The sequence below is a fragment of the Acomys russatus genome, unplaced genomic scaffold (genome assembly GCF_903995435.1).
Source record: "Acomys russatus unplaced genomic scaffold, mAcoRus1.1, whole genome shotgun sequence".
NCBI lineage: Eukaryota > Metazoa > Chordata > Mammalia > Rodentia > Muridae > Acomys > Acomys russatus.
The window spans coordinates 214,766-236,957 of NW_026131852.1; the positions used below are offsets into that span (position 1 = coordinate 214,766).

General features: G+C 40.5%; 2 pseudogenes; one reads left to right on the top strand and one right to left on the bottom strand.

Moving 5' to 3' along the window:
* Nucleotides 1–8,755: 8,755 nt before the first annotated feature.
* LOC127186581 (immunoglobulin heavy variable 3-15-like) lies at nt 8,756–9,230 on the top strand (annotated as a pseudogene).
* A 1,744-nt stretch (nt 9,231–10,974) lies between these two features.
* On the bottom strand, nt 10,975–15,315 carry LOC127186582 (uncharacterized; annotated as a pseudogene).
* Between the last annotated feature and the right edge of the window lie 6,877 nt (nt 15,316–22,192).

Sequence of the window (22,192 nt, forward strand, 5' to 3'; positions counted from 1 at the left end):
TTGAGACTCTCCTGTGAAACCTCCAGATTCACTTTTAGTGACTACTGGATGAGCTGTGTCTGCCAGTCTCCAGCGAAGTGGATGGAGTGGGTTGGAGTAATTAATCAAAATAGTGGTACCAAAAACTATGCACCATCCCTCAAGGATCGATTCACCACCTTCAGAGACAATGCTAAGAACACTCTCTACCTGCAAATGAACAGTGTGAGATCTGAGGACACAGCCACTTATTAATGTGCTAGATACACCATATGGGGACTTCAGTGTGAACCCAGAGAGAAACCTCATTGTGAGGCTGCTAATGACCACTGTGGGGTACACAGCACACACAAAACACAGGTTCATTCCAGGAGATTGTGAAGAAGTACTTAAATACTTCTGTCCTGTATCTGGCCTGCCATTTGTTTGATTGATTGTTTCATAGCAATTCTCTAAAAGAAATAAGTATCTGAATGGAACCAATATCCTCAAACCAGTACATGTTTTGTGTATTATTTTAAAAACAATAAAGCATAGTTCCCCATGAACAAAATGCAAAATAGTCTGAGGACATAAGGTACCATGCCTTGGTCACTGACATCACATAATAAGGAAGTTCATGGAAATACCTTTTTTTTTTTCTTTCATACTCTAGGCAGAGCTTTCATCATATATCTTGACTAAAATAGCACTTGTGTTAAATGGGAAAAAATCAATAGGGTGTTGAGTCAAAGATTATTAGATCATAAAGCTTTCTAGGTTTCAAAAGTCCCATCTTCTCCCCCAAGGACTGTGCACAAAAGTGTCAGATGAGACCAGCATTGCTGTGAACTAACTCAGTTTATTCTTCTGTAGCTTTTATCATTGTTCCAACATGGGATTGTGTACAAACTGAATCCTGCCAAAAAGCCCTTCTCTATGTGGAATCATACACTTTTCAAACATGGTATATTGTTTCCTACTGTTCTTGAAGAAGGAACTGTATTCCTAGTCTTTCCAGGTCTTTTATGATGAAAGACTCGTGGATTAGCCTTTTCTGACTCCACTAACTTAAACATGTGAACTTTCATTTTAGTATTTATATGTGGTAATGTGTGTGTGTGTGTGTGTGTGTGTGTGTGTGTGTGTGTGTATCTTGAACCATTTTTGAATATCAGGATGAATCTTAGTTGGTCATGGTGAATGATCATCTTGATGCGTTCTTGTGTTATGTTTGCAACAGAGTTATTGAGAATCTTTGCAGTTATGTTGTAGGGGAAATTGACCTGTAATTTTCTTTTTAGGTATCAAGATGTCAGTGTTAGATATCAGGTTACTTAGAGCCTCATAATGTGTCTTAAATTAATATTTTGAGGAACACTGACATCAGTTCTTTGAAGATATGGTCAAATTCTGTGCTTAATTCATCTGGGCCAGAGAAATTTTGGGGGAGCGCTATAAGTATTGCTTCAATTTTACTAGGTGCCACAGATCTGTTTACATCATATACCTGATCATGATTTAACTTTGGTAGGGGATATATGAAAAAAATTTAGGTTTTCATACTTGTAGGAGTACAACTTTTTACAATATATCCTTATGGTTCTCTGGATTTTCCCATTGTCAGTTGTGAAGCCCCCAATTTCATTTATAATTTTACTAATTTGGACATCATCACTCCATCTTTCTGCTACTGTGGCTAAGGGTTCATCAATATTATTATTTTTTTAATCAAAGAAGCAAATCTTCAGGACCAGGATAAGAGAGAGAGAGAGAGAGAGAGAGAGAGAGAGAGAGAGAGAGAGAGAGAGAGAGAGAGAACATGATTGAGATGTAAAGTGAATAAATTAACAATAACAATAACAATAAATGTATCCCTCCCATGCTCAGCCAACTTTAAGTTGTGATTGACCTGCCTCAGCCTTCAGAGTGCTCATTGTGTGTGTGAGTCAGTAGCATTCCTAGTTCATTCATATAAATTTGCCTTTTATGCTTTCTTTGATTAGGGTCTTCTGGGAAATATTTATTTTATTGCCACAGCCATGTGCTGTCTATGGGCATTTTGAAAAATGCAATCCAATGGTTGCACAGATCCACAGCAATGTTTCTGCCATTAATGAAATATGGCTGTCCTATTGAGCAACATTGACAGTACTAAACCTATTATTAAAAATTAATCTGTTTTTATGCCTTGATATTCATATTGACTGCAAATATTAAGAGGAAAGGCTTCCTATATGTGTTTTGTATACTAGAATTTTCTATTGACCCTCTGTTGTCCTTTGATCCCTAATAAGGATAAGTGAGCCTGGCATTCCTATGGTTGGGTGAGAGGCAAGGTGTAAGTTGGTCAGAGGTTTGGAAGCATGTTTGGACCATGGATCTTTATGCATTGGTGATGGAGGCATATAGACCATGTATCAGTATGCATTGGTGAAGGAAATATGTGGACCATGGATCAGTATGCGTAGGTAAATGTTTGGAAAGGATTCTCCTCCCCAATATTAAGAATATGTCTGTGAAACTTCAAGATTATGTTTTGTTTTATTGAAAGAAAGTGGCAAACTTAGTGAAGCAAATTTATATTTGATTATTTTGGAAATTTGAGTTGATAAAAACAAACAAACAAACAAACAAAACTTCATTTGAGCGAGGACCCAGCATCTTTTCCTTTTAACTATTGATCTTCTCTTCCATCCCAACTTCATTCTTTGTATCAGTAACCAATACCCAGTTATACTTCCCACCTTGGACCCTTAGTGGCCACCTGAGACTGATCACTAAGTTTAATGAAACCTAGGCTTCAGTGTCCTTCTCTTTCTATATTATTATCTCATCCTGACTCTTGTAGCCTACTACTTTCAGGAAACCCTTCTCTCAGCTTCTCTCTATTTCTGATTGTGGTTCTTGGTTTTGAACAAGCTCATCTTTATATTCACTGAGTTCCTTCTAAGAGAAGCTTCTATTTTTGAAGTTAGGATCAGCATGTCTGTATCATAAAGCTAGGTATTTAGGAGACAGTGTGATGCTTTTACATATTTTTCAACACATTCAATTTATACATATGTGAATGGATGTGCTTTAAACATTGATTTTGTATGTTTTGTGTGAACATGATATCCTGCCAATCTGGGTCATATATAAAATGGTGACAACTAAAGCATGTAATCAATCTATGTACATGCAGATATGCATCAATTTTCTATAGCATCCCTGGAAAAGGAAACTCCACTTTAGCGGATGTCATATTAATGTATGGAGGAGCCTAAAGAACAAGTGAAAGACACCAGGGAAAATGAAAATGTTCATGTCTTAGACCTAAATGAATGCCATACAATGGTTATACTGCAGGACAACAGAAAAAATCCCACACATGTCAACCCTGATGTCTCGATTTAATCCCCTGTGGTCAGATAGAATGCTGGATATTATTTGAAATGTTTTGAGCTTGCAGTATGTCCTAACATTTGGCTGTCTTGCAATTCCAGGTAATAGTTCATCACTGAAGGACGTCAGGGTACAAACATGGAGGAGGGAATTGATGCAGAGGCTAAGTAGGAGTTCTGTTCACTGGCTTGCTTTCATGACTTACACACCTGAGTTTTATGCCTTACACCACCACAAAGCCAGGAGTGGCAAACATTCTTGTATCTCTTAAATAAAATCCTTCTGATCATACTGCAAAACATTTTTGACAGAATCCCATGTTCACATTGATAGCATTTAATGGAGAACTCTGTTTATAAGGGATATTGGCTGGTAGTTTTATTTTTACTGTTTTTGTTTCTTTATATTGCTCCCTTATGATACTAAAACTGTCATCATAGGACAAGTTTTGAGGTACTACTTTTGTTTCTATTTTTAAAGTATAGCATGTGACATGTTGTTTGTAGTTCTTAGAAGTCTGTTAGAACATTGTTCAATATCCAATTACAGTTGGTTTGATTTTACATTTATTTTAATTTAAAAACTAGCTTTTTATTAGTTTCTGCTTCCTTTTTAAAAAATTTTACATAAACAATTATATTATTACACAATAAACTACCTGCAGCAAGGAGAACCATGACACAATCAGTAATTACATAAATGTCACTATATTAAAGTTTTGCTCTTTGTGTTTGGCAGCCTTGAAGAAAACATCTTTCCTATTTTGGGGAAATTAAAATTCTTAATGTAAATCAATATCTATCATATCTCATCATTATCTACTTAAAACATCTATCTAGGCCTAAAAACATCTTAATCCTTAAAGAACTAAGTTTAATTGTAAAACTAAACTATCTGGTCTTCAACCCTATTGGATACATGAGAAGAAACAAACCTGATTACATGAGTATACCAGGAGAGCAGGTTAGTATCTTTCCAACTGAGAAGATGACAGAGAGAGTTTCATACCTGAATAGTCACCCAAACCTCTCTATAATATTGGAGCATTATCTTCAGACTTCTGGCCCAATACATCAGACAGGCATATTTATGAGGCAAGAAATACTAAGGATTTGCATGCCCTGTCTTGTCAGCATTTGTCCATCGACTCTGCCTGCATCCAACTTGCTCTTTTTAGGCAGAATTCTGTCTGTGGAAAAAGAGGACATTTTGCCCAATGGCTTGTTTGTCACATTTGAAGCTATCTCCATAAAGAGGTTCTTTGATGCTCATCATCCCTTTTAAGGTAGGCTGGTTGTTTCCAGGAGATAACTTCGCTCATCATCCATGAATCTTTAAAATAATAAAAATATTTGTAAATGCCATATTCTGTATGTCTCTAAGTTTTTTGAAGACCTTATTTCCAAAATGTTTCACTAACACATTAAATGTTCACAACTCAAGACACCAAAATTGTTAGTTTTAATGCAAGAGCATATTTTCATACAAAACATATAAGAACACATTATTCAGGATTAAAATTCTCTGTGTTATGGTTTCAAATGACATCAACTTCACATAATCAACAGCATTGCTAAACATTTGTTGCCACAGACAACAAAAGGGAAACCGAAAATAAATTAGATGTGCAGAGACTAAGGATCAGGTGCAGAGAGGTGACTACAGGGGTATTATCTGACACTACCCAGAATATTTTCCTCTCAGGTAAGCACAGACAAGCCCCAGGATACAATGCCCTATATCAGTCTAAACCCTTGCCTTGAAGGACAGAAGATCTAACAGATAACCCTGCAGTTAGTTCATAAAATCCATTTCACTCTTATGAGAAGCAACAGAAACAGAAATGACACAATTCAATGGCCCTGTCAGTCACCATGAAGACACTTTATCTCATGGTAGATGAATCCTTAAATTGGAAAACTAAGACCAGACAATCTTGTCTTATGGAGAGATAATGCAAGGCTCAAAATTCTTAGGCTTACCCGCAATGAGTAAAAATGTGATGTTTTTGATGTAATGTATGGAAGATGCCCATTTCCATCAATGACATTAAATGTCAAAGTTTTTCTGCTTAGGTTTTGTCCAGATGAACTGTTTTTCATTGGAAGTTGGGTATTGAATTCACCCACAGTCATGACATTGGGTGTTTCTTTGTTTTTATTCATAGTGGTATGTCTTTTATAAAATTTGCTTCAACTTTGCTGCATGTATATATGTAGATACATATACATAAACTCATGTACAGATATGTATATATACATATACATACACATATATACAGATTATAGACATACATACTAATTTTGGAGAAATATCCATTCATTTATATATAAGAATTACACTCTCTGTTTTTATTCTTAATTCCATTTGCTCAGAGTATCCTTTGGTTTCCTTTCTAACAAACTTTAACTAAAGGTCATATGTGCTTTGATGGTGAAATCTGATCCCCATGACAGCAATAAGAAACATACCATTTTCTCTTCCATTCTGCTAGTCTGAATCAATTTATTTTTGAAAAGTATAATAACAGTCCCTTTAAATTTTTGTTTGTGGTGTTTTCTTAGAACTTTGGATTAACTATTCTGGAATGGTTTAGTCATTCCTTGTGACTATGAGTGTGTTTAGCCTCTCAAGTTAAATATCCAATTATTCATCTTCTCCGTGGACATGGATCACGAGTTGACATGTTTCTTTATGAATTTCAAGAGGATCTTTGCAGTCCTCTCTGACTTTAGATATTTCTGTTGTCCATCTCTAGGTGCTATTCTGATGGATCTGACTTTTTATAAGTGACCTGACCTCTATTGCAGTTTTCAGTATTCTTTCCTTATTGTGTTTATATTATTAAGCTAAAATACAACATGAAAATTGTTTTCCTGTTCCTAATTGTTATTCTACAGTCCACTTTTTGTTCTGTTATCCTCTCTGGATACCTAGCAGCACATCTGTTTCTGCATGTTTGTATTTTTTTCTTCTATGTTGGTGTTTAAAACATTCTCGATGCCTTTGCTGTGATATCTTTCTCCAGGCTCCGTGTTCTCATCCCATTATGAAAAGACTGGTAACATTTTTTCAGGATATTTCAATGAATTCCCATGTTTGCTTCATACACTTTTAAATTTTCTTATTGTCCTTTACTGTGCAACTCCTTATCTTTACAGTATGTTCTTTATTCTAATTTTTTGACATAATGTATTATATAAGTAAGCCTTTCCACTGAAGGTCTTTGTGTTTTGTGTTATTAACATTTTTCCAACATTATTTAGTTTGTTTCTTTTAACAATTCTTTGCCTAGTTAACTCTTTTCATAACTTGGATTTATTCCTTATTTCATTTGATTCTTTTGACGTTGTTTTATATGATTAGCTTTGTCTTGATGTATGTTATTATCTTTATTTAGTTATATGAACAGAAATATAATCAGCTTTTTAAATTCAATATCACCCTATTATAATTATTGGATTTTTTACTGTATAATTATTGACACAGGAATGAGAAAACATGTTGTCTTAGCTTTTTTTATTATGTTTGTTTTCCCACTAGTACTTTTATATCAAAATAATTTCATTATAATTTATTCACATTGCATCCTGACTGTAATCCCCTCACATCCGTCCTCCTCCTTCCACCTCCCCTCCCTCTTATGCCAGACTCCTGTCCCCTAGCCCTCCTACAGGTAGGGTCTTCCTTCCCTTCCAGCTGACCACAGCCTATCAGGCCTAATCTGGACAGCCTGCAGTCCCTTCCTCTATGTGACCACATGGCCTCTCTGCCAGGGGTCAGTGTTCAACTAGCAGGCACCACAGTTGATGTTAGAAGCAGTCAACCACTCTCAAATTCCTTACCCATGTGGAGAATGAGCTAGACCCGCACATGGGGTTTAAATTCTCTTTTTGCAATTTCCTAGGTTGGTATATCAGTTTGTGCAGGCACTCCTGTATTCAGGTCCCTGAGCCTTCATAGTCTCCTTGTGGAGCGCTTGACAATCCCCTTTTGTACTTCCATCCCCCAACACTTCCATACAACTTACAGCTCTTCCAGCCGAGTCCAGCTCTGAGTTCCAGTATCTGTCTAGATGCTCCCCTGGGTGTATTATTCCAGAGGACATCTATGTTGAACTAATATCCACTTGTGAGTATATACCATACATGACATTTATTAAGTCCAAGAGTTTCTACTAGACAAAGTAGGATATTTTAAGGAAAGCATCATGACATCTGCAAATATAGATGAATTGACATGTTTTCTTTATATTCTTATTTAGTTTTATATCTTTTTCCTGTCAAAGAAGTACACCTAAGACTACAAGCACTTTATAATGGGAAGAAGAATTTATATATTTGTCTTGTTGAATTTAGGGAAAATTATTTCAATATAATGTAATTATGTCTATAAGAGTGTTCTATGTAGAAGTTTTTATTTATTATTATTATTATTATTATTATTATTATTATTATTATTAATTTGTTGTTGTTACATAGCATCCACTTCTAAATTCTTCATAAGTTCAAGTTCTTTTCTTGAAGGAATGTTGACTTCGCCAAGTGACCTTTCAACATCATTTGAGTTAAATATATCATTTCAAACTTTGTATGTATTTAAGTGGTGTTTAACATAGATTGATATATGTATGTTGAAGCAGTCAGGTTTTTAAGGAAGATGCCCATTTGGTTGTAATGTCCACACTGTATAATTTATTATTGAATTTGATTTAAAAACAATTTTATGAATTATTGCATTTTTACTCATCAAATGAATAGGTCATTTTTTATTGAACTATACACAAGGTGCATTAAATTATCATATGCTAATTATGTATCTTGTCGTTATTCCCTATGAATGTATGTGATAATTTCTCCTCGGAGAGCAGGACAGTTTAACTGTAAAAGTGTAATAAAGTATTTTTATTAATTTTAGTAAAAGATAATTTAATATAAATAGTAAAATTATATTACTATTTATAACTAAAATTCATGACAAGTGGTAATTCTTCTTCCTTATCTCTTCCTTTTTTCTTCTCTTTTTTTGAGACACAAGTTTATATATCCAAAGGAAAACTGATACATATGATTCTCCTGCTTCCACACCTTCTTTATCCACAGAGTGCTGGAGCTGAACATAGGGCTCAGGCATGAAAAAAGGATGTTTACTACTAACTGAGCTAAGCACCCAGGACAATAGCGATACTTTAATTTTTTTTAATGCCACCTTGACCCTATTTCATCACAGACACCTGCACCATTTCTTTTGTTCTCTAAGGGTCACATTTCTCATCTCATGATATAGCAGCAAGATATACAAATAAAGTCCCTCTCTCCTCATAAAAGCCAACCCCGATGTTACAGCTCTAAAGAAGTCAGGCACCTCAAGACTCACATTCATTCATCAACTTGAACAGGGAACATCCAGCATGGAGTTGAGACTGAGCTGGATTTTCCTTCTTGTTCTTTTAAATTGTAATTTATGAGAAGAGGTTCTAAGTGAGTGGATGTGAGTGAGAGGGACAGTGGGTATTTGTGACAATTTACTGAGAGAATTCTCTATGTTTGCAGGAGTCCAGTGTGAAGTGCAGCTGGTGGAGTCAGGGGGAGGCTTGGTGAAGCCTGGAAGTTCCCTAAAGCTCTCCTGTGCCACATCAGGATTCACTTTTAGCGACTACTGGATGCACTGGGTTCACCAGGCTCCAGGGAAGGGGCCGGAGTGGGTTGGTGTAATTAAACACAAACCTGAATTATGAAACATACTATGCGGAGCCTGTAAAAGGAAGATTCACCATCTCAAGAGATGATTCCAAAAGCGGTCTCTACCTGCAAATGAACAGCTTGAGAACTGAAGACACCGCCATTTATTACTGTATAACACATAGTGACAGGCTTTCAGTGTGAACCCAGACACAAACCTCCTTGTAGTAGCGCTCAAAACCAGCAGGGGGCGCAGAGCTCACATAGAAAAGGGGGACAGTGCAGAATCAGGTGGAGAAATAATTGAGTGTTGTTTCTGGAGTCACAAAATCTAATGATTTCATAGAAAATTCACTATACTTGTAGTCTGTGACCTATGATAAAAGAGAGTGCTCATGTTGACACACACACACATATAATACTACATATATAATATGCATAATATAATATGTATATTATATATATTCAGTTTAAAAGAACTTAATGGTAAAAACATTTTTGAACTTACAAACAAATCTGCTGACAGCACGAGGATCACATTCTTAGGAAGACTACAGTGCTGGTGAGCTATCTTCATCATGAGATTCAGGGCAGAGTCATGGTGGTATTCAGATTAGGGGAGGTAGGTGAGGACACACTCTGAAATCTGTACACTCTAACAATTTTGAAATATTTTTTGCCTTTCCTAGAACTGTGCACAGCAGGTATAAATGTGCCTAATTGTATTTCCAGCTGATTCAGCAACATAATGTGTAATGTTCTTCATCATATATCATATTAAATTTTGTTCATCTAGAAAAAAATCACTTTTGTTCTCAATACAGACAATGAGCCACTTAGCTTAAGCTCAGCTGAGGCCAAAGCTCCAGTGGGTACATGGGGAAGGTTGTGAAAGACCCCTGAAGGGAGACCCTCACTCAAGCCTCAGGATGGCGTGCACCCAAAAACACACAAACGACCATCTTCCTGTAAACACATGAGGCAGTTTATTGGTGGAGCTCCGGGTCAACACATATCTCACGCAGGAGACAGAGGGGTCTACCCAGAAGCCCAGGGGTTTGGGGTTTATATGGTCAAAGGTCAGGGGGAGTGGGAAGTTTTGACGTGGCCACACACGATTGGTTGTTTCAAACATTTGAACATCAGCAAATTGCGTAGGCAGATCTGGGGTAAGGTCGGACTTAGTCACTCGGGAGCAGTCCTCAGTTCCTGTTTTCCTCAGAACCCGAGGGTAGATGTTTGTCTGAGCTAACAACACATCTGGTTAAACTCAAACGTGGAACATTGTGTGTGGGCCTCAAGGGGGGATTAAGCAAACACCATAAGATCGGATGAGGGATCTTGGCTCATTACTCACTCGACCATGCCCAGTACCTGTTTCTCTCAGGAATTTGTCCTTGTGTACCCTCCCTATCTTTTACGGCCAGCTGGTCCCTAGAACACTCAATAGGCCTTTGTCTCTTAGCTCTGCATTCTTTGTGACTTATCATCTGGGACCTTGGGCTAGCATACCTGCCAACCTGCACTTATGAGTTAGAGAGCCAAGAGCTCTGCTGTTCTGGTTGCTTTAATGCTAATTAAAAATTTTCCCTTTCATTCCCCTCTTTTTTCTACTGGATAATTCTAATCTTAGAATATCTGTTCTAATTTTAAGTATCATTTTATTTTAGGCTAAAAGATTCATACTCTGTCAGGGTCTCTTATTGATTGGTATTGTTGTCTTAGAACCATCAGCTGAACAGCACTAATTCTATCTCTAATAAGAGCAAGTAATCTATCTGCCACACACGAGCCAAAAATTAAAATCAAACTAATCACCAATACTGGCCTAGCTAAAGCAGAGAATAGGGTAGTCATCCAGGGGGACCGGGTGAGCCAGGACTCAAACCAACCTTGCTGAGCTTTTCTGTCCCTCTGTCTTTTATCTAGCCTGCTTTTGTTTCCCTCTTTATTGATCACCTCTCAAGTCTGTTGCATCGGGGCATGAGGGTTGTTGTCCTAACTTAGGGTTGCATCTGCAAAACAGACACAGCTTAAGAGGATTATTAGTCTTTTCCAGGATCCATTCATCTTGACTAGTCTCAGGAGGAGCCCTTTTCACATGTGAAGCATGCACCCAAGGTGGGATTCCCTCTACCTTAATGGCAGTTGGAGCCATTAACAGTACCAGGTAGGGTCCTTTTCACCAAGGCTCGAGATTCCCAGCTAGGTGTCTCCATACCAAGACGGCTTCTCTAATCTTGAACTGATGAGGAACTGTAGGGTCTCTAGCAGTGTAGGCATCTTTCAGCTGTTCCCAAATCTCTTGCCTGATCATCTCGAGAGCCTTTAAACAGGCTAAAAGATGGGTGGAAGGCACAAAACTGTCATCAGGACACACCACACTCTTGGGTTTTAAACAGTGGTGGTGGTGCACTAAACAGTATCTCAAAGGGTGTCAGTCCCAATGGTCCAGGCGTGTTCCATACCCAGAACAAGGCAAGGGAGAGAAGGGCTGTCCAATCACCCCTGCCGGTCTCTAAGGTCAATTTTGTTAAGGTCTCCTTTATAGTTTTGTTTTTTTCTACCTGTCCTGAGCTCTGGGGTCTATAAGCACAATGTAATTTCCAATTTATACCCACTTGTCTGGCCAGTCCCTGACTTACCTGGGCAACGAAGGCAGGCCCGTTGTCCGACCCAATTACCTTAGGTACCCTGAACTGGGGAAGGATTTTTTTCAAGTATCTCCTTGGCCACTACATTCGCCATTTCTTTTTTCATGGGGAATGCCTCGACCCACCCTGAGAAGGTGTCTATGAAAACTAGAAGATATTTATTACCATATCGGGCCGGTTTGACTTCAGTGAAATCAACCTCCCAATAAGTTCTAGGTCGATCTCCCCGCAAGCGCTTTCCTGCACAGTGTCTGCTGGACCCGGCATTAGTGAGAGCGCAAGCCTTGCAGTTTTTCACCAGATCCTCTGCTGTCTTTTGTAGTCTGGGGATGTGATAGGGAGACTTATTGACTAGTTCTGTCATCTTCTTGGGCCCTAGGTGGGTAAGGCGGTGTATATTAGCCAGGTATTCTAGCCCCTCTTCTTCTGAGAGGATCCTTTTCTCAGAAATCCCCTTAGCATGTTGGAGCATAACCTTAGCTATTAGAATCATCAGTCCTTGTGTCGCTTCTTTGACTGTCTGATCAGCCATTTGGTTCCCCCTTTCTATGGGACCGGACCGTTTTTGATGTCCTTGGCAATGGATGATTGCCACCTTGCGGGGCAAACGGACAGCCTCTAACAAACTAATACTTTTTTTTATTTTTAATGTCTTTGCCAGCTGAAGTCAGCAGCTCACATTGTCTATAAATCGCTCTGTGGACATGGGCTGTTGCGAAAGCATACCGACTATCAGTGTAGATATTGATAGCCTTTCCCTCCGCCAATCTTAGTGCTTGGGTCAAAGCAATAAGTTCAGCTTCTGGGGCCGACGTCCCTTCTGGTAAACTGCTGGCCCATATGACAGACTTCCCATCCACTACCACTGCCCTAGCCCTTGTTTACCTTCTACCACGAAGCTACTTCCATCAGTGAACCAAGTTTTACCCCAGGCCACGGCTGGTCAGTGAGGTCTGACCGAGTTCCTGTTTCTTCAGCTAGTATCTCTTCACATTGATGTACTGGGGTCTTGTCAGCTTCTGGTAGCAAGGTGGCAGGGTTAAGGATGGCGGGTGGAGCGAAGGTCACCCATTCTGTCAGCAACAAGCTCTGGTAGTGGGTCATCTGGGCGTTGGTTATCCAACGGTCTGGTGGTTGTCTGATAATGCTCTCAAGGGTGTGGGAGGCCACCACTGTCACATTTTGGCCCATGGTTAACTTATCGGCATCTTTTACCAATACAGCTGTTGCTGCTATCAGCCACAAACAAGAGGGCCACCCACTGGCCACAGGATCTAGTTTTTTTTTTTGACAGATAGGCCACTGGGTGCTTCCAGGGTCCTAGAGTTTGGGTGAGGACCCCCTGGCAACCCCCCTTCTGCTCATCGATGTACAGAGTAAAAGGCTTGTTCAGATCAGGCAGTGCTAGGGCAGGGGCTTGTAGCAGTGCCTTCTTGAGGGTCTCAAAAGCAAATTGGTGTTTCTTAGTCCAAGTGAACTCCCCCCTTTCTCTTGTTAGAGGGTATAATGGAGCTGCCAGAGTAGCGAACCTGGGAATCCAAAGCCCGCAGAATCCCACCAATCCCCAGGAATTCTCTTACCTGGCGAGGGGTGGTTGGGGTCGGGATCTGAGTCACTGTTTGTTTCCTGGCTTCTGTGAGCCACCGTTGTCCATCTTTCAGGGTGTATTCCAGATATGTCACTTCAGTCTGGCACAGTTGTGCCTTTTTGGCAGAAGGCCGATACCCCAACTCACCTAACTCAGCCAGGATTTTCTGAGTCCCAAACTCGCATTCTTCACGGGTCTCTGCAGCCAATAGGAGGTCATCTACATATTGTAGAAGAGTCACCTGGGGATTATTAGCATGGAAAGGGGCAAGGTCCCGATGTAGAGCTTCATCAAATAGGGTGGGGGAGTTTTTAAACCCCTGGGGCAATCTCATCTGTGTAAGTTGTCCAGTTCTTCCGTTTTCGAGGTCTTGCCATTCAAAGGTGAGCAGGAATTGGCTGTTAGGGTGCAATCTCAGACAGAAGAAGCCGTCTTTGAGATCAGGCGGCAGCGTTCAATCTTCTCTGGGTCTCCTTGGACCCTGCCTTTTGTTGTCGCCCAGGTTCCCTGTCTGCCTAGGCCTGGCTGTTCCCTGATGCCTTCCTTCTCCTACCACTGTGGCCAGTATTTTCGTCAGATTCTTTTCCTGCCTTTTTTCTTTTTTTTTTCCCTCATCCTTAGCTCTCTCTTTCTTTCCTCTTTCCTCATCCTCAGCTCTCTTTCTTTTCTCTTTCCTCATCCTCAGCTCTCTCTTTTCTTTCCTCTTTCCTCATCCTCAGCTCCCTCTTTCTTTTCTCTTTCCTGTTTCACTTCCTCTGTCTCCTTTTTATGATAAACTTTCTCAGCCTCCTTCACCACATCCCTGACGGTATAATCTTGCAATCCCTCAATGCGCTGGAGTTTTTTTTTCTAATATCAGGTGCTGACTGTCCAATGAAAGCCATGATTATGGAGGCTCACTGTCCCTCTGACGTAGGGTCAAAAGGGGTATATCTCCGGTAAGCCCCCATGAGCCTCTCTAGAAACACTGAGGGGGGCTCATTCGCTCCCTGCATGACTTCTCTTACTTTGGTCAAATTGGTGGGCCTCCTCGCGGCCCCTCTGAGACCTGCCACCAGAGCCCGGCGGTAAATGGACAGCCGTTCCCTACCTTCTGCCGTGTTGTAGTCCCACTGAGGATGGGTCAGGGGGAATCCTTCATCTATTTCGGCCAGGGTCTGGACGGGGTGTCCAGCATCATCTTGGATATTCTTTCAAGCCTCGAGGAGAATTCTTTCTCTCTCCTCGGTGGCTAATAAAACCTGCAGAAGCTGCTCACAGTCATCCCATGTGGGTTGGTGGGAGAACATCAGGGGTTCAATCAGACCTGTAAGGTTCTCTGAAAAAGTTGGGTGGTTAGTTTTCCAATTATAGAGATTGGAGGAAGAAAAAGGCCAATACTGTAGGAGTTGTAACTCATTTTGGCCTGTCAGGGCCAGCCGGACAGCACTAAGGGGCAGAGCCAAGGTGGAATCAGGCCCCTCAGGGGTTGCTCTATGGCGCCTCCTAGTGCCCGCCGAGGGTCCATCACCTGTGGCCCCAGAAGCCGAGGTCGGGGCTGAGGTCGGGGCTGCCGGCTGGGGAATTCGAGGATATGGTGGGAGCAGGGCATGGGCCATTCTGGGGGTTCTGCTATGTCAGGATACATTTTAGGGATGGGCTCTGGTGGTGTGCTGGGCTCACTTCCTCCATGCTGCCTTGGTTTCAATTTCTCCTCCATGCCACCGTCTCGCACCGACAAGACTCGGGAGCTTTGTGGGCAACGTGGAATGAAGGGCTTGATTCACGGGGGTGGGTAACAGGCCAAATCTTCCCACACGGTGATGTAAGGCTGTTAGTTTGGATGTGACCCTGATCCTTCCTGAAAAATAACTGCTCTGACAGCTCTAATAACAGGTAAATCAAAAGTCCCTCAGGTGGCCAGCCCACATGGAAGGTCGGCCATTCTGAGGTGCAAAAGGTCTGCCAGGGTTCTTTCTTAACTTACGGATAGATTATGTCCTCTTGCCCTAACGTCCTTCCAATGGTCCAAAGTCAAATATAAAGGGGTCGTCACAGTCTGTCCCATTTCAAAAAACAAGAAGCACAAAACAATATAAGCACACAAGACACTATTATATCCAAGCACACTCGTCCGCGTCTGGACTTGTACAACCAACCGAACACAAGTTCCGATGGGGTAGGTTTCCACACCTTCCCCTCAAGAAGGAGAACTCCATCTCCTTCTTCCCGAAAAGAGGCAGTCAGGCTGTCCTGACTCCCCTTCACCCTTAGGGCATCCCCCAGGTTTGCAGCCTGTGGCCCTAGCATGTCTGCCTCCATAGCCACTGGGTCCTTACGGCCCACAGCAGCAGCTGCCATAAACTGAAACCAAGACACGAAATCAGCAGCACCACACTCAGACACACAAAACTCACACAGACCTACTTCCAAGGGGTCGTTGGGGGTCTTGGGTGGTCGTGCAAATCCCGGACGAGCCCCCAAAATGAAAGACCCCTGAAGCGAGGCCCTCACTCAAGCCTTGGGATGGCGTGCACCCAAAAACACACAAACAACCATCTTGCTGTAAACACATGAGGCAGTTTATTGGCGGAGCTCCAGGTCAACACGTATCTCATGCAGGAGACAGAGGGGTCGACCCAGAAGCCCAGGGGTTTGGGGTTTATATGGTCAAAGGTCAGGGGGAGTGGGAAGTTTTGACGTGGCCACACACGATTGGTTGTTTCAAACATTTGAACATCAGCAAATTGCATAGGCAGATCTGGGGTAAGGTCGGACTTAGTCACACGGGAGCAGTCCTCATTTCTTGTTTTCCTCGGAAACCGAGGGTAGATGTTTGTCTGAGCTAACAACACATCTGGTTAAACTCAAACGTGGAACATTGTGTGTGGGCCTCAAGGGGGAAATTAAGCAAACACCATAAGATCAGATGAGGGATCTCGGCTCATTACTCACTCGACCATACCTGGTACCTGTTTCTCTCAGGAATTTGTCCTTGTGTACCCTCCCTATCTTTTGTGGCCAACCGGTCCCTGGAACACTCAATAGGCCATGGTCTCTTAGCTCCGCATTCTTTGTGACTTATCATCTGGGACCTTGGGCTAGCATATCTGCCGACCTGCACTTATGAGTTAGAGAGCTGAGAGCTCTGCTGTTCTGGTTGCTTTAATGCTAACTAAAAAATTTCCCTTTCAGTTGTAGTTGAAAATGCTCAGTCCCAGTTATCCTGATTATTTCTTCTATCTCTTGTCATAGACTTTTACAAACTCAAAATGTCATCGTTAAGCAAGGAACCTTTCTGCTAATTCAAAAAGTTTATGTTCTGTGGATGAAGGACTTAACCTTGTTCTCTTCCACTATCTTGTGCTATTTGGGGGAGGCTAACATGATTTTCCTGATGAGAAGTTGTTGGACCTTGGCCCAAAATATTGGACCCTTGGAGTCCAATTCAGAAAGGGGGTCGTCGCAAGAGACCACTCAAGTAACACCAGCTGAGAGGTATAGGTAAAATTTATCACTGACACACCAGAAGTCCCAATTGTTGATGGGTCAGGGTCCCTCAGCATTTGGGAGGTGAAGGAACCCGAGTAGCTGTTACAGGCTAGTTTTAAAGGCAAAAACCAGAAAGCAGGTGGGGTGCTTATCACTGGAAACCATATGTATATTAGGGCATCTGGCCTGGGGGAACTTCTTGTGAGGACATCTGATATCTGCAAATTTGCATGTAACTCTTCTGGGAATTAGGGTGGAACTCTTGATGTTAGCAGTTCTGAGAACTGGGAGAATCCTCTGGGGTCAGAAGTTTAGGTTCTCAGGCCACTGGGCAAGCAATGCTGGAATTTTACAGTTTCTCAAAGTAAGCTCTAGAATTCAGTATCCATGTCTCTGTGAGACACGTGGACCCTTATATAATTAGTCACCTGCAATGAATTTTTGGCCTCTTGAAAGGCATTCCCTTGGTAGTCCTCTATTTTAGAGACCCCCCCTCTCTACTAAGCCTAAAATCACAACAAAGGAGAAATTAATTTCATGTTTTCCCTTCATTACCTTGTTATCACTAGAAAATGTGTTTTTATTAAACTTTTATTTGCGTGGAAATCAATTTATTTACAAAATATATGTTTAAAATTTACATCCCTCAAGCATGATTCATGTACAAAATAAGAAAAGCCATTAATTAACTGTACACTTCCAGTATTGAGTAACATTTTGTTTATCAGAAACAGTGTTTGGTCCCAGCCTGCGGGGAAAAATGAATCAGGGTTCACCTAAAAGTGGAAGTGGGGATTGAAAGTAGGATACAGAGATATGGGAAATAACAAATCAAATCAGGACATTTCTGATCAAGATTCATTTTATTGCCAACTAGCAGGAACATATATAGGGCAAGGTCAATAGGATCTATTCTTATATCCCTCACCCTAGCCCCCGGGCAAGAATACAATAGCCTAAACCACTCCCTGTAGAACTTCCTAGTTCTCTGAGTAGTTCCTTGTAAGAACTTCCTAGATCCTCTGGGTGGTTCCACGTTGGGACTTCTCTACTTCTTTCAAAGGTAAATAGTCCAAGGATGGCCTAGAACACAAGACCTCATGAGGTAAAGGTCAGCAACTCGAAGGTCACAGCATACAGCCTAAGCACAGGATTTCTGACATGGCAGAATTTGGCGTGGGTTCCCACAAAACAGAAGGTTCCTCTTTTACACTAGGAAAAAAAACTGGACATGTTTGAATCTCTTATCTATGTAATGTATACTGACGACAGTTTCACTTTTATCACAGAGTTGGTAAAACAACATTGTGTTTAATGGGTTATGATATAATGGGTGATCTACTGGCAAGGAATGTTTTAAATAGAGAGTTGTTCAAGTTATTTTAATTATAGACATTTATGACAAAAATAGCTGTAAGGTGAAAGCAGAGGTCATTTAAACAAAACACAAATAAATATAACATACATGTAATTTTGGTAATTATAACAGATGAGATCCTATCACATGGTGATAAGTACAGATAGCATGTCAAGGAATGCAATGTGTACTGCAAAGGAAATGTTCAGTTATCATGTCAAGATGTGCACTGTGTGCTGAAAAGGAAATGTTCAGATAGATTGTCAAGGTGTACAATGTGCACTGAAAAGTGAATGTTCAGCCAAATAAAGAAACAGGAACAGTGGGAGCAATCTCACAATTTATTTTTAAGGATTATATTTGTACATAGAAAGAACTGTGACTGTAATGAACTCCATTTTTCTCTGTTCTCTCCCTACCACTCCTGCTGACCCTGTGTCACTCTCAACCACTGTGTTGCCTATTTTCATTACTCTCTCATGTTCAGGTATCACAACCTCTGAGCACTGATTGTAGTTATGACCTAGTCTCATCCAAAGGGCAACACTTCATAGAACTCATCTCCATACTCTAGCTCTTACAATCTACCCACCACATCACCTATGATGTTCTTTAATCCTTGGATAAGATACTATCAGTGATGCATTCAGTAGTGAGAAAATTAGATAAAGATCACAAAATCAAAAGGATTTCTGTAAGATATCAAAAAGGAAAAGTATAACAAAATTATTTGTGCAGAGCCTGAGGACCAGGTTCAGAGATGAGCAGAGCTAGCCTTTTCTATGTCTACACTTGCTTTTTCCTCTCAGTTAACTATATACAAACTGCAAAAAACTACATTCTATATAAGTCATAACCCTTGCCTTGAAGGACACAAGTTCTGATTGAGATCACCGCAGTTAGTTCCTAAGATTCATATCACTCTCCTGTGAAGCTACAGAAACAAACCATTCACAGGCCTCTTAATACACCATGAAGATAGTTTATCTCATAGGAGAATGATTCCTCAGTTGGAAAACTAGTGCCTGACATTCTATTTTCATGGAGAGGCACTTTCTAAGCCCCTTATTCTGAATCTCACCCACAGTCGGTAATGTCATTTCCTGGGAAGAGGCCAGGACTGGAAAGATAGAAGAACATCAGAGCAGGGCCCTAGAGTGGAGGCTCTATGTTTCCCTCCATCTTTTGGTACACGTTGAAATGTTCCTTTATTTGTTTGAAAATGGGAGGAAAAGGTTTACATGGTTCCTAGGAGGCCAGCACTAGAGGAGCTAGCTGGTAAACACAGGACTTCATTGTGTTTTATTATTGATGAATGAATAATCTCAGTATATTTTTCTACATAGTATTTTATTATATTTCTTGCATTTTAATCTATTAACCAAAAGCTGAGATTGTTACAAAGGTATGTTTATGCTAGTTGGTATATTTTAATTTAGTTGTGATTTCATTACAAGATGGGATTAAGACATGCTTTCATGTCAGCTGCAGGAAGGTAGCCGAATAACTAGAAAAAAGAAATTATTAAAATACTGTATTTACATTTATATGAATAAGTTATTTTATTTTCAGGATCAAGTATTGAGCTTTATGCCTGGTATATTGTATTCCTGGGCTATGCAGTCTGCCGCACTTGTCTACTTCAACTTACCATGTGCATTCACTGAGTGCACTGAACATATATAATGCTTCCCAAACTGTCATATTTGAGGTTTTCTTGTAACAATTTCCTATGAATCGATATTGTAGCATCTGCTGAGTAAGCAGAGGAGTTTCCCATGTACAAAGCACAATAGAGTAATGCTGCAAAGTAATATTTCCTTTGTTCTCAATACAGTTTCTTTTCTTTTTTTTAAGTTTATTTATTTATTGTAAACAAGTGCTTTATCTACCGAAGAGGGCATCAGATCACATTATACATGGTTGTGAGGCACCATGTGGTTGCTGGGACTTGAACTCAGGACCTCTGGAAGAGCAGGCAGAACTCTTAACCACTGAGTCATCTCTCCAGCCCACAGTTTCTTTTCTTATTACTATTTTCTTGTTTGAAACACAGGTTCATATAACCTACGCATAACTCAAACTATCCTTATCCTCCTTTTTCTTTTTCCTGGGAATAAATATCTGGCTTCAGGAATGTAAAACAAAAACAAAAAAACAAACAAAAAGTGTCTAAACTTGAGCAGTTTCCCTGGGATAACAAGTGATATTTTGATGCTACAAATGTCACTTCCATCTACATTTTATCTTAGATATTGACAGTCTTCATTCTTTCCTCTAAGGCCCCTAATGTATATGTTGATATTGCAGGAAGACATGCAAATAATATTACCATCTACCTATAAATACCTGCCCTGATACTATAGCTCTGCCAGAGGAACCAAGCGCTGGTATCAGGTCCTCCCTTTGAGTGCTCATCACTGAACACAAGGTATTCAATATGAAGTTAGGACTGAGTTGGGTTGTTCTTATTGTTTTTTTAGAAGGTAATTTTTAAGATAAGAAGAAATATTGAGTATAAAATATTGAGTAGGACAGTGGATAATTGCAGCAGTTTACTGATAGAATTATCTGTTTCCAGGGGTCCTGTGTGAGGTGCAGCTGGTGGAAACTGGGGAAAGCTTGGTGAGGCCTCAAAATCCCTATAACTCTCCTGTGCAGCCTCTGCATTCACATTCAGTGACTACTGGATGAATTGGGTTCATCAGTCTCCAGAGAAAGGGCTGGAGTTGGTTGCTCAAACTGGAACCAAAGCTCATAATTATGAAACATAGTATCCAGCTGTATCATCTCCATCTAATGATTTCTCAAAATTCCCTCTAAATTTATAGTCTCTAAATATCTATGGCATCTGAAAAATGTAGTTCATTTTCTGAGGTTAAAAAATATGTGTACAACACAGTCCAAAAGGAATTAATTGCAGAATATCACCTCAGATTTCAGTGTAGGGTCTGCTGAGGTAACCATGTTCCAGTGGTTAGAAAGGTCCACATGTTGGTGTTGCATCTCCATCATGAAATTCAGGGTAAAGCCTCAGTGGTGCTCCAATTATAACAGTGTTTGTGATTAAGGGAACTTAGAAGAAGGCAAGGCCACATTCAGTGACCCACACACACTAAAAGGTCTCCAGTGTTTCTGCTTTCCTTTGAGAACTGCATATCAGGCACAGATTTGGCACATTTGTATTTCTAGCTGATTCAGTTACATCATCTATAACTTTCATCATTGTATCTCTCATTATATTTTGTTCATCTAGAAAAATGTCTGAAAAGGGGCACCAGAGTTCGTGTGAGAGTCAGATCTCACTCTCCACTCAACGGTGGAGAATATCATGTTCGTCGGCTAGGTCTTGGTAGGGGTTCGAAGTTTAATGCCTATATTCTCCTTGGCTGGTGCCTTAGTTTGAGGAGGACCCCAGGACACAGATCTGCCTGTCATAAAGTTCTTCTTGTAGGTTTCCAAGACCCTGTGGGTCCTACTATTTCCCCATTCTTCCATGCTACTCTTGCCACGTCCCCTGGATGGGGAGGCCTGGCGGCACTCAGAGGAAGGATAGCAAGTTACCAAGAAGAGACTCGATATTCTAAGAGCATATATAGGTGGAGGAGGTCTCCCTCAATCACAGACATAGGGGAGGGGAGAAGGCGGGAAGTGGGAGGGAGGGAAGAATGGGAGAAAACGGGAAGGGCTAACAATCGAGATGTAATATGAATAAAATAATAAAATGAAAAAAAAAAAAAGAAAAAGAAAAATGTCTGAACTTTGTCCTGAACACAGGAAGGAGCTACTTACCTTAAACTCAGATGAGGCCAAGTCTATAGCTATTGAGGGGACTTAGGGAAGTTTGCTGAGAAAATTTCAGTCTAAATTTCCTCATACTCTTCCTTCTGGCTCTTGTCATAGACTCTTTAAAAACTCTAAAACAACCTAGTTAATTTGCACATCTGTCTATTATGTGAATAAAGGTCTCACCTAGTTCTGTTCCTCCATCATGTGCTCTTTTGGAGAAACTGACATATTGGAGTCCTGTTGAGGAGTGAACTCTTGGTCTCAGAGTCCAGGGATCTGTGATCCATGCTGTCCCTCTATTGATAAT